A 15,115-nucleotide genomic window follows, 5' to 3' on the forward strand; every position below is an offset into this window, starting at 1 on the left:
CATTATTATACTGAAAAGATTTTGGCAACGCTCATAAAACTCTTGAGGTGTCCCTGAATCTTGACTTATAAGAGATAAATCATTATAAAGAGAGGTCTCATCACGGTGGTCTGCAAAATTATTTATTAAAGAATTACGTATACTGATCCAATTTTCAGAAATTCCATTAGAGTTTAGAGTCCGCGCGGCGGGCCCAGTAACCTTATTGAGAATGCCATTAATAAGTGATAAATTACTTAATTCATAACCCGGTTCCGCTGTAATAAATTTCGCCACCAATTGATCACATAAATTAATGAACCTAGTGAGGACATTCGGGTTACCATCAAACTCGGGAACTAATCGTAAGGCTTTAAAGATGTTGTCAACTAATTGCTCCGACATATTTCCTGTTAAATCTCTACCTAAATCAAAATCTAAATTCCTACGTATAATACCTAACCTAGGGGTCCGTGATTCTCTAGGATGGAAAATCTTGGTATAGGATTATTAAAAAAAAATTATAGGATAATTTGGCAAGTCTAGATAAAAACTAGGTTAGGTACTCACCACATCTGGTCTCTTTGATAAATCGATGTCTGGATTTCCCTCTGGCTGCAGGCTCTTGTAGGTTTCTGGATTTGCTCGGTCTATGATCGATTCACTGACTCTAATGAACAAATCCTACCGACTGCGCCAATTACGAAGGCCACAGCCGAAGGTTTCAAAAAAAACCAAATGTTTTAAACTAATTTATTAAAAATAAAATTACAATTTAAACTATAATTAAAATACGGCTAAACAACCCGAAGTAAGGAAATTGAATGCACTTAAAATATAGAAATAACGAGGCTCGAAGAGGCACCAATTGCTGACACTATGCAACGTGAGGCTCGTGTAACTCGTGTAAGTTGCGACATACGAATTCCGCTGACACCATGTAACGTTAGGGACGTGTTATTCTTTATATATTGCGAAATGTAGATACTATGGTATAGGGCTACGTAACAAACAATAAACAATAAACAATAAACAATAAACAATAAACAATAAACAATAAACAATAAACAATAAACAATAAACAATAAACAATAAACAATAAACAATAAACAATAAACAATAAACAATAAACAATAAACAATAAACAATAAACAATAAACAATAAACAATAAACAATAAACAATAAACAATAAACAATAAACAATAAACAATAAACAATAAACAATAAACAATAAACAATAAACAATAAACAATAAACAATAAACAATAAACAATAAACAATAAACAATAAACAATAAACAATAAACAATAAACAATAAACAATAAACAATAAACAATAAACAATAAACAATAAACAATAAACAATAAACAATAAACAATAAACAATAAACAATAAACAATAAACAATAAACAATAAACAATAAACAATAAACAATAAACAATAAACAATAAACAATAAACAATAAACAATAAACAATAAACAATAAACAATAAACAATAAACAATAAACAATAAACAATAAACAATAAACAATAAACAATAAACAATAAACAATAAACAATAAACAATAAACAATAAACAATAAACAATAAACAATAAACAATAAACAATAAACAATAAACAATAAACAATAAACAATAAACAATAAACAATAAACAATAAACAATAAACAATAAACAATAAACAATAAACAATAAACAATAAACAATAAACAATAAACAATAAACAATAAACAATAAACAATAAACAATAAACAATAAACAATAAACAATAAACAATAAACAATAAACAATAAACAATAAACAATAAACAATAAACAATAAACAATAAACAATAAACAATAAACAATAAACAATAAACAATAAACAATAAACAATAAACAATAAACAATAAACAATAAACAATAAACAATAAACAATAAACAATAAACAATAAACAATAAACAATAAACAATAAACAATAAACAATAAACAATAAACAATAAACAATAAATAATAAAGTTTTGAATTATAAGTAATGAATAATAAGTAATGATAAATAAGTAATGATAAATAAGTAAAAAATAATAAGTAATGAAGAATAAGTAATGATAAATAAGTAATGATAAATAAGTAATGATAAATAAGTAAAAAATAATAAGTAATGAATAATAAGTAATGAATACTAAGTAATGAATAATAAGTAATAAATACTAAGTAATGAATAATAAGTAATGAATAATAAGTAATGAATACTAAGTAATGAATAATAAGTAAAAAATAATAAGTAATGAATACTAAGTAATGATTAATAAGTTATAAATAATAAGTAATAAATAATAAGTAATGATAAATAAGTAATGTATAATAAGTTATAAATAATAAGCCATGAATAAAAAATAATGAATAATAAGTAATGATAAATAAGTAATGATAAATAAGTAAAAAATAATAAGTAATGAATACTAAGTAATGAGTAATAAGTAATTAATAATAAGTTTTGAATTAAAAGTAATGAATAATAAGTAATGATAAATAAGTAATGCTTAATAAGTAATGAATAATAAGTTATGAGTAATAAGTAATTAATAATAACTTTTGAATTATAAGTAATGAATAATAAGTAATGAATAATAAGTAATAAAAAATAAATAATAAGTAATGAGTAATAAATAATGATTATTAAGTTATAAATAATAAGTAATAAATAATAAGTAATGATAAATAAGTAATGAATAATAAGTTATAAATAATAAGCCATGAATAAAAAATAATGAATAATAAGTAATGATAAATAAGTAATGATAAATAAGTAAAAAATAATAAGTAATGAATACTAAGTAATGAGTAATAAGTAATTAATAATAAGTTTTGAATTAAAAGTAATGAATAATAAGTAATGATAAATAAGTAATGCTTAATAAGTAATGAGTAATAAGTTATGAGTAATAAGTAATTAATAATAACTTTTGAATTATAAGTAATGAATAATAAGTAATGAATAATAAGTAATAAAAAATAAATAATAAGTAATGAGTAATAAATAATGATTATTAAGTTATAAATGATAAGTAATAAATTAATAAGTAATAATTAATAAGTAATGAATAATAAGTAATGATAAATAAGTAAAAAATAATAAGTAATGAATACAAAGTAATGAATAATAAATAATAAATAATAAATAATTAATAATTAATAATTAATAATTAATAATTAATAATTAATAATTAATAATTAATAATTAATAATAAGTAATGAATAATAAATAATTAAAAATTTATAATTAATAATTAATAATAAGTAATGAATAATAAGTAATGATAAATAAGTAAAAAATAATAAGTAATGAATACTAAGTAATGAGTAATAAGTAATTAATAATAAGTTTTGAATTAAAAGTAATGAATAATAAGTAATGATAAATAAGTAATGCATAATAAGTAATGAGTAATAAGTAATGAGTAATAAGTAATTAATAATAAGTTTTGAATTATAAGTAATGAATTATAAGTAATGAATAATAAGTAATAAATAATAAATAATAAGTAATGAGTAATAAATAATGATTAATAAGTTATAAATAATAAATAATAAATAATAAATAATAAATAATAAATAATAAATAATAAATAATAAATAATAAATAATAAATAATAAATAATAAATAATAAATAATAAATAATAAATAATAAATAATAAATAATAAATAATAAATAATAAATAATAAATAATAAATAATAAATAATAAATAATAAATAATAAATAATAAATAATAAATAATAAATAATAAATAATAAATAATAAATAATAAATAATAAATAATAAATAATAAATAATAAATAATAAATAATAAATAATGAATAATAAGTAATGAATACTAAGTAATGAATAATAAGTAAAAAATAATAAGTAATGAATAATAAGTAAAAAATAATAAGTAATGAATACTAAGTAATGAATAATAAGTAATGATTAATAAGTTATAAATAATAAGTAATAAATAATAAGTAATGATAAATAAGTAATGAATAATAAGTTATAAATAATAAGCCATGAATAAAAAATAATGAATAATAAGTAATGATAAATAAGTAATGATAAATAAGTAAAAAATAATAAGTAATGAATACTAAGTAATGAATAATAAGTAATGAGTAATAAGTAATTAATAATAAGTTTTGAATTAAAAGTAATGAATAATAAGTAATGAATAATAAGTAATAAATAATCAATAATCAATAATAAATAATGATAAATAAATAATAAATAATGATAAATAAGTAATGAATAATAAGTAATGAGTAATAAGTAATTAATAATAAGTTTTGAATTATAAGTAATGAATAATAAGTAATGATAAATTAGTAATGAATAATAAGTTATAAATAATAAGCCATGAATAAAAAATAATGAATAATAAGTAATGATAAATAAATAATGATAAATAAGTAAAAAATAATAAGTAATGAATACTAAGTAATGAGTAATAAGTAATTAATAATAAGTTTTGAATTAAAAGTAATGAATAATAAGTAATGAATAATAAGTAATAAATAATCAATAATCAATAATAAATAATAAATAATGATAAATAAATAATAAATAATAAATAATGATAAATAAGTAATGAATAATAAGTAATGAGTAATAAGTAAAAAATAATAAGTAATGAATACAAAGTAATGAATAATAAGTAATGAATAATAAATAATAAATAATTAATAATTAATAATTAATAATTAATAATTTATTATTAATAATTAATAATAAGTAATGATAAATAAGTAAAAAATAATAAGTAATGATAAATAAGTAAAAAATAATAAGTAATGAATACTAAGTAATGAATAATAAGTAATGAGTAATAAGTAATTAATAATAAGTTTTGAATTATAAGTAATGAATAATAAGTAATGATAAATAAGTTTTGAATTATAAGTAATGAATAATAAGTAATGATAAATAAGTTTTGAATTATAAGTAATTAATAATAAGTAATTAATAATAAGTTTTGAATTATAAGTAATGAATAATAAGTAATGATAAATAAGTTATGAGTAATAAGTAATGAGTAATAAGTAATTAATAATAACTTTTGAATTATAAGTAATGAATAATAAGTAATAAATAATAAATAATAAGTAATGAGTAATAAATAATGATTATTAAGTTATAAATGATAAGTAATAAATTAATAAGTAATAATAAATAAGTAATGAATAATAAGTAATGATAAATAAGTAAAAAATAATAAGTAATGAATACAAAGTAATGAATAATAAGTAATGAATAATAAATAATAAATAATAAATAATAAATAATAAATAATTAATAATTAATAATTAATAATTTATAATTAATAATTAATAATAAGTAATGATAAATAAGTAAAAAATAATAAGTAATGATAAATAAGTAAAAAGTAATAAGTAATGATAAATAAGTAAAAAATAATAAGTAATGAATACTAAGTAATGAATAATAATACTAAGTAATGATAAATAAGTAAAAAATAATAAGTAATGAATACTAAGTAATGAATAATAAGTAATGATAAATAAGTAAAAAATAATAAGTAATGAATACTAAGTAATGAATAATAAATAATTAATAATTTATAATTAATAATTAATAATAAGTAATGAATAATAAGTAATGATAAATAAGTAAAAAATAATAAGTAATGAATACTAAGTAATGAGTAATAAGTAATTAATAATAAGTTTTGAATTAAAAGTAATGAATAATAAGTAATGATAAATAAGTAATGCATAATAAGTAATGAGTAATAAGTAATGAGTAATAAGTAATTAATAATAAGTTTTGAATTATAAGTAATGAATTATAAGTAATGAATAATAAGTAATAAATAATAAATACCTCAAACCCCACAGCAGAATGGCGTAGCAGAACGAATGAACAGGACATTAGTTGAAATGGCTAGGTGTATGTTACTTTCATCTAATCTCTCAGCAGGTTTTTGGGGAGATGCTGTATTGGTGGCATGTCATATTAGGAATCGTTGTCCCACGAGTAGTTTGGGTGGTACAATTCCGTACGAGAAGTGGTTTGGCTCTCCAGTGAAGATTGAGTATCTTCAGAAGTTTGGAGCTGAAGTTTATGTTCTAGACAAGAGTCCAACCAAGGACAAATTTGCTGCCAGAAGTGTCAATGGAATATTTATTGGATATCCAATGAACCAAAAGGGATATAAGGTATGGATACCAGTAGACCATAAAACCATTATAGCTAGGGATGTGAAATTCTGCAAGACGAGGCTCGATACTAATGATGACAGGAAATCGGCAATTACTCATGATCCTTTTCAGCTAGATCAATTTTCTGCTGATGTTGATACACCGAAGCCGAAATATGTAGAGGTGGACGTAATACCAAGTACATCTTATTCAGGAACTCGAGAAATGATCGTGGAGACGACTGATTCACCCCTTGGTTCACCTTCTCTATGTCATGAGGAAGATAGTGAAATAGCGCAAGCTGATACAGAGGTAACGTATAAGAGAGGTCCCGGAAGACCAAATCTTCAGAAAGGCCAAGTTGGCCGACCTAAGAAGGTCTATAAAATGATACCCAATGATAATAATGGCCGTGCAGAAGAAACTTTACCTGAGGATGTTGCGTTGACTGTGGAAACTTCCTTAAGGGATGCCCTAAGTAGCGCTGAACGTGCTCTATGGGAGGAAGCAATATTGTCTGAGGTCAAAAGTCTTGTAAAAAATGAAACATGGGAAATTGTTCAAAAGCCGAGAAATCGAAAAGCGGTAGGATGCCGATATGTATTGACAACGAAGCTTAACGTTGACAAAACCGAGAAGAAGAAAGCACGGTTGGTAGCCAAGGGCTACAGTCAACGATATGGCATCGATTACCGAAACACTTTTTCACCTGTCGTCCGACTAGACACGGTAAGACTGCTTACAGCGCTCGCGGTTGAATTAGACATGGAGATACACCAGTTGGATATCAATACTAAATATCTGAATGGATATCTTGACGAGGAAATTTATATGGAGGTTCCAGAATTGTTGACAGAGTGCTTAGGTAGAATTATTAAAGAAGAAAGAGACGAAAGCTTAAAAGAGCAGGCTCGTAAGATGTTAAATGATCTGAAGACAGGTGGAGATGTATGTCGATTGAAGAAATCACTGTATGGCTTGAAACAAGCTGGACGTCAATGGAACAAAAGACTTGACAATAAATTGAAGTCAATGCATTTTAAACAGTCTTTGAAGGAACCGTGTCTCTACTATTTGGACGGTAACTCCATTGATACGTCTATATACTTAGCGGTTTATGTTGATGATTTACTGATAGTTTCACGCAATAAAGGTCTCATACAATCTTTCAAAGATGAACTTTCCAAAGAGTTTGATTTAAAAGACTATGGACTGGCGAAATATATTTTAGGCATTGACATTGTCAAAAATGAGTATGCCACGAAACTGTCACAACAAAAATATATTAATGATTTGATGATAAAATTCGACATGGAGAATTGTAAAGAAACAGTGACCACGCCGATGGAGGTGAATTTTAGACCCGATGGTTCACAAATTCCGCTGGAGAAGGAATGTCCATATAGAGAATTAATCGGAAGCTTGATTTATCTTTCAGCAGGAACTCGTCCGGATATCACACACGCCGTGACAAGATTAGCAGCGTTTTGTGATAATCCTGGACAGATACAGTGGAATGCGGTGAAAAGATTACTTCGTTATCTTAAGAGGACAGCCGATTATGGACTGATTTATCGAAAAACAGGTAAGAGCTTAATTGGTTATTCGGATGCTGACTGGGCTAATTGTCCTATAGATAGGAAGTCATACTCCGGGTATGCTTTTTTGTTAGGAGGGGCTGCGATTTCATGGAAATCCCAGAAACAGAAATGCGTAGCAACTTCAACGTGCGAAGCCGAATATATTAGTTTAAATTTGGCGATAAAAGAGGCAGTTTACCTGAATAGTCTTATGAAAGAGATAGGGTTGCGCGATTTCGGGAACATAGTGTTGTACTGCGATAATCAAGGTGCCTTATTTCTATCGGAGGATCCAGTCTTCCACGCCCGAACTAAACATTTCGATATTCAATATTATTTTATAAGAAGTGTTTTAAGGGAGAATACTGACATACAATTATCGTATGTGTCTACCGAGGAGATGGCGGCGGATGTGCTAACAAAAGCTTTACAAAGACAGAAACATTACCGCTGCATCTCAATGTTAGGTGTAGATTAAGATTGCATGTCTGTATATTTTTGTAATGACTATTTAGTACATATTTGTTGTTAAATGTGTATGCAAATCAAGGGGGTGTATTAGAGGAAACTCTTTGGTAATTTGCATACATATTATATCGTCATAGTTCGTTATTTAAAGTTGGCGTTGCTATGGTCTTGTTATGTTTATATATTGTCAATTGATTAATAAACTGGACTGCTGCACGCGACTACCGCTGCACACTTATAACCCAACATATTACTCATTACTTATTATTCATTACTTAGTATTCATTACTTATTATTTTTTACTTATTTATCATTACTTATTACTTTTTACTTATTTATCATTACTTATTATTAATTATTAATTATTAATTATTTATTATTTATTATTTATTATTCATTACTTATTATTCATTACTTTGTATTCATTACTTATTATTTTTTACTTATTTATCATTACTTATTATTCATTACTTATTTATTATTACTTATTATTCATTACTTATTATTAATTATTAATTATAAATTATTAATTATTAATTATTAATTATTTATTATTCATTACTTATTATTAATTATTAATTATAAATGATTAATTATTAATTATTTATTATTTATTATTTATTATTCATTACTTATTATTCATTACTTTGTATTCATTACTTATTATTTTTTACTTATTTGTCATTACTTATTATTCATTACTTATTAATTATTACTTATTAATTTATTACTTATCATTTATAACTTAATAATCATTATTTATTACTCATTACTTATTATTTATTACTTATTATTCATTACTTATTATTCATTACTTATAATTCAAAACTTATTATTAATTACTTATTACTCATTACTTATTACTCATTACTTATTTATCATTACTTATAATTCATTACTTATAATTCAAAACTTATTATTAATTACTTATTACTCATTACTTATTACTCATTACTTATTATGCATTACTTATTTATCATTACTTATTATTCATTACTTTTAATTCAAAACTTATTATTAATTACTTATTACTCATTACTTAGTATTCATTACTTATTATTTTTTACTTATTTATCATTACTTATTATTCATTATTTTTATTCATGGCTTATTATTTATAACTTATTATTCATTACTTAGTATTTATTACTTATTATTTTTTACTTATTTATCATTACTTATTATTCATTACTGATTATTCATTACTTATAATTCAAAACTTATTATTAATTACTTATTATATTAGAGGAAACTCTTTGGTAATTTGCATACATGTTATATCGTCATAGTTCGTTATTTAAAGTTGGCGTTGCTATGGTCTTGTTATGTTTATATATTGTCAATTGATTAATAAACTGGACTGCTGCACGCGACTACCGCTGCACACTTATAACCCAACAAAGGTTATGGGCCCAGTCATAGTCCAGTAAATTAATAAAAAAAAAGGGGGAACTAGAGTGCTTAACCTAGTAACGATGGCGAGTGTGCGGATAGAATTATTAAGCCGTGATAATTACGACTCATGGCGAATCCAGGCTCATGCTCTATTGATTAAGAGCGATGTGTGGGGCTATGTGGATGGTAGCATTAAGAAGCCAGCTGAGCCAGCAGAGGCGTTGCTTTGGGAAGCGGCGGATGCAAAGGCGAGAGCGGAGATTATTCTCTCAATTAGTCCAGGTGAGCTACGACACATTAAGGGGACGAGTACGTCGCGAGAATGTTGGTTCAAATTAGAAAGCATCTTCGCGTCTTCGGGTCCCGCTAAGAAAGCGACACTGTTAAAGCAGCTCATATTACACAAGATGTGTGAGGAGGACGACATGCGTGAATATCTGTTAAGCTTCTTTGAAGCCAAAGAAAAGTTACTAGACATGGACATAAATATAAATAATGATCTTGCATCTATTATTTTACTCTGTAGTCTGCCCCCAAGTTATGAGAACTTTAGATGTGCGATGGAGACTAGAGATTCATTGCCAGACCCGAATTTTTTGAAAGTTAAAATTCTTGAAGAAGATGCCTCTAGGCGACAGCAAAGGAAGGAGACAGAGAGGGGGTCGTCAGCAATGTTCGCTAGGAGAAAAACCACGAAGAGTTCTACATCTAAAAATCCGCAGAATTATAATCCGGATCAAGCGTTTAAATTTAAATGTTACAGATGTCATAAATTTGGGCATAAAACTTCGGAATGCCCGTGTAAAGGAACAAGGCAGGACTCAAAATGTGTTAGTGAGTTAGGTGCTAGTGAGAATTTTAACTCATGTGTTCTATCTGTTTCAGAGTGTAACGGAGTGATTGGTTCGGGATGTGGAGGAAACTGGCTCATAGATAGTGGGTGTACATCGCACCTTTGTAGATCGAAAGGAAAATTTGACACCTTGACAAATTGCAGTAGTAAGTTAAGTTTGGCCACCAATGTGAGTACATTTGCAAAAGGTAAAGGAACTGTGAGTTTGAATGGGGAGGTTCCGATAAAACTATCAGACACTTTATATGTTCCCGATTTGCGATGCAACTTAATTTCCGTATCTAAAATTACAAGCAAAGGTTTTAATGTAACTTTTAAGAAAGATTCAGCTTATGTAACCGATTCTGAAGGGAATATTAAGTTCATAGCAGATCGAAAAAACAACCTTTATTATATGCGGGAGGGCCATGCTTCTGTTTCTGCGATTTCCGAAACTAAGAACGATTTACTATCCTGGCACGAACGTTTAGGTCACTTAAATGTACTAGATGGTGCGAAGTTTACTTACTGAAGAGTAAGAGTGGTGTTCTGGAATGATTCAAAGAATACAAGAGCTATGTTGAGAACCTTACCGCTAAGAGAATAAAGTATTTACAAACTGATAACGGTGGAGAATACTGTAATAATAAGTTTGATCAATTCCTGAAACAAGAGGGGATAATAAGAAGACTGACTATACCTCAAACCCCACAGCAGAATGGCGTAGCAGAACGAATGAACAGGACATTAGTTGAAATGGCTAGGTGTATGTTACTTTCATCTAATCTCTCAGCAGGTTTTTGGGGAGATGCTGTATTGGTGGCATGTCATATTAGGAATCGTTGTCCCACGAGTAGTTTGGGTGGTACAATTCCGTACGAGAAGTGGTTTGGCTCTCCAGTGAAGATTGAGTATCTTCAGAAGTTTGGAGCTGAAGTTTATGTTCTAGACAAGAGTCCAACCAAGGACAAATTTGCTGCCAGAAGTGTCAATGGAATATTTATTGGATATCCAATGAACCAAAAGGGATATAAGGTATGGATACCAGTAGACCATAAAACCATTATAGCTAGGGATGTGAAATTCTGCAAGACGAGGCTCGATACTAATGATGACAGGAAATCGGCAATTACTCATGATCCTTTTCAGCTAGATCAATTTTCTGCTGATGTTGATACACCGAAGCCGAAATATGTAGAGGTGGACGTAATACCAAGTACATCTTATTCAGGAACTCGAGAAATGATCGTGGAGACGACTGATTCACCCCTTGGTTCACCTTCTCTATGTCATGAGGAAGATAGTGAAATAGCGCAAGCTGATACAGAGGTAACGTATAAGAGAGGTCCCGGAAGACCAAATCTTCAGAAAGGCCAAGTTGGCCGACCTAAGAAGGTCTATAAAATGATACCCAATGATAATAATGGCCGTGCAGAAGAAACTTTACCTGAGGATGTTGCGTTGACTGTGGAAACTTCCTTAAGGGATGCCCTAAGTAGCGCTGAACGTGCTCTATGGGAGGAAGCAATATTGTCTGAGGTCAAAAGTCTTGTAAAAAATGAAACATGGGAAATTGTTCAAAAGCCGAGAAATCGAAAAGCGGTAGGATGCCGATATGTATTGACAACGAAGCTTAACGTTGACAAAACCGAGAAGAAGAAAGCACGGTTGGTAGCCAAGGGCTACAGTCAACGATATGGCATCGATTACCGAAACACTTTTTCACCTGTCGTCCGACTAGACACGGTAAGACTGCTTACAGCGCTCGCGGTTGAATTAGACATGGAGATACACCAGTTGGATATCAATACTGCATATCTGAATGGATATCTTGACGAGGAAATTTATATGGAGGTTCCAGAATTGTTGACAGAGTGCTTAGGTAGAATTATTAAAGAAGAAAGAGACGAAAGCTTAAAAGAGCAGGCTCGTAAGATGTTAAATGATCTGAAGACAGGTGGAGATGTATGTCGATTGAAGAAATCACTGTATGGCTTGAAACAAGCTGGACGTCAATGGAACAAAAGACTTGACAATAAATTGAAGTCAATGCATTTTAAACAGTCTTTGAAGGAACCGTGTCTCTACTATTTGGACGGTAACTCCATTGATACGTCTATATACTTAGCGGTTTATGTTGATGATTTACTGATAGTTTCACGCAATAAAGGTCTCATACAATCTTTCAAAGATGAACTTTCCAAAGAGTTTGATTTAAAAGACTATGGACTGGCGAAATATATTTTAGGCATTGACATTGTCAAAAATGAGTATGCCACGAAACTGTCACAACAAAAATATATTAATGATTTGATGATAAAATTCGGCATGGAGAATTGTAAAGAAACAGTGACCACGCCGATGGAGGTGAATTTTAGACCCGATGGTTCACAAATTCCGCTGGAGAAGGAATGTCCATATAGAGAATTAATCGGAAGCTTGATTTATCTTTCAGCAGGAACTCGTCCGGATATCACACACGCCGTGACAAGATTAGCAGCGTTTTGTGATAATCCTGGACAGATACAGTGGAATGCGGTGAAAAGATTACTTCGTTATCTTAAGAGGACAGCCGATTATGGACTGATTTATCGAAAAACAGGTAAGAGCTTAATTGGTTATTCGGATGCTGACTGGGCAAATTGTCCTATAGATAGGAAGTCATACTCCGGGTATGCTTTTTTGTTAGGAGGGGCTGCGATTTCATGGAAATCCCAGAAACAGAAATGCGTAGCAACTTCAACGTGCGAAGCCGAATATATTAGTTTAAATTTGGCGATAAAAGAGGCAGTTTACCTGAATAGTCTTATGAAAGAGATAGGGTTGCGCGATTTCGGGAACATAGTGTTGTACTGCGATAATCAAGGTGCCTTATTTCTATCGGAGGATCCAGTCTTCCACGCCCGAACTAAACATTTCGATATTCAATATTATTTTATAAGAAGTGTTTTAAGGGAGAATACTGACATACAATTATCGTATGTGTCTACCGAGGAGATGGCGGCGGATGTGCTAACAAAAGCTTTACAAAGACAGAAACATTACCGCTGCATCTCAATGTTAGGTGTAGATTAAGATTGCATGTCTGTATATTTTTGTAATGACTATTTAGTACATATTTGTTGTTAAATGTGTATGCAAATCAAGGGGGTGTAATAGAGGAAACTCTTTGGTAATTTGCATACATATTATATCGTCATAGTTCGTTATTTAAAGTTGGCGTTGCTATGGTCTTGTTATGTTTTTTATATTGTCAATTATTAATAAACTGGACTGCTGCACGCGACTACCGCTGCACACTTATAACCCAACATATTTATTATTTATTATTTATTATTTATTATTTATTATTTATTATTTATTATTTATTATTTATTATTTATTATTTATTATTTATTATTTATTATTTATTATTTATTATTTATTATTTATTATTATTATTTTATTATTTATTATTTATTATTTATTATTTATTATTTATTATTTATTATTTATTATTTATTATTTATTATTTATTATTTATTATTTATTATTTATTATTTATTATTTATTATTTATTATTTATTATTTATTATTTATTATTTATTATTTATTATTTATTATTTATTATTTATTATTTATTATTTATTATTTATTATTTATTATTTATTATTTATTATTTATTATTTATTATTTATTATTTATTATTTATTATTTATTATTTATTATTTATTATTTATTATTTATTATTTATTATTTATTATTTATTATTTATTATTTATTATTTATTATTTATTATTTATTATTTATTATTTATGATTTATTATTTATGATTTATTATTTATTATTTATTACTTATAATTCATTACTTATAATTCATTACTTATAATTCAAAACTTATTATTAATTACTTATTACTTATTACTCATTACTTATTATGCATTACTTATTTATCATTACTTATTATTCATTACTTTTAATTCAAAACTTATTATTAATTACTTATTACTCATTACTTAGTATTCATTACTTATTATTTTTTACTTATTTATCATTACTTATTATTCATTACTTAGTATTCATTACTTATTATTTTTTACTTATTTATCATTACTTATTACTTTTTACTTATTTATCATTACTTATTATTTTTAACTTATTTATCATTACTTATTATTAATTATTAATTATAAATTATTAATTATTAATTATTTATTATTTATTATTCATTACTTATTATTCATTACTTTGTATTCATTACTTATTATTTTTTACTTATTTATCATTACTTATTATTCATTACTTATTTATTATTACTTATTAATTTATTACTTATCATTTATAACTTAATAATCATTATTTATTACTCATTACTTATTATTTATTATTTATTACTTATTATTCATTACTTATTATTCATTACTTATAATTCAAAAGTTATTATTAATTACTTATTACTCATTACTTATTACTCATAACTTATTTATCATTACTTATTATTTATTACTTATAATTCAAAACTTATTATTCATTACTTATAATTCAAAACTTATTTATCATTACTTATAATTCAAAACTTATTATTAATTACTTATTACTCATTACTTAGTATTCATTACTTATTATTTTTTACTTATTTATCATTACTTATTATTCATTACTTAGTATTCATTACTTATTATTTTTTACTTATTTATCATTACT

The sequence above is a fragment of the Pieris napi genome, chromosome 11 (genome assembly GCF_905475465.1).
Source record: "Pieris napi chromosome 11, ilPieNapi1.2, whole genome shotgun sequence".
NCBI classification, from domain to species: Eukaryota; Metazoa; Arthropoda; class Insecta; order Lepidoptera; family Pieridae; genus Pieris; species Pieris napi.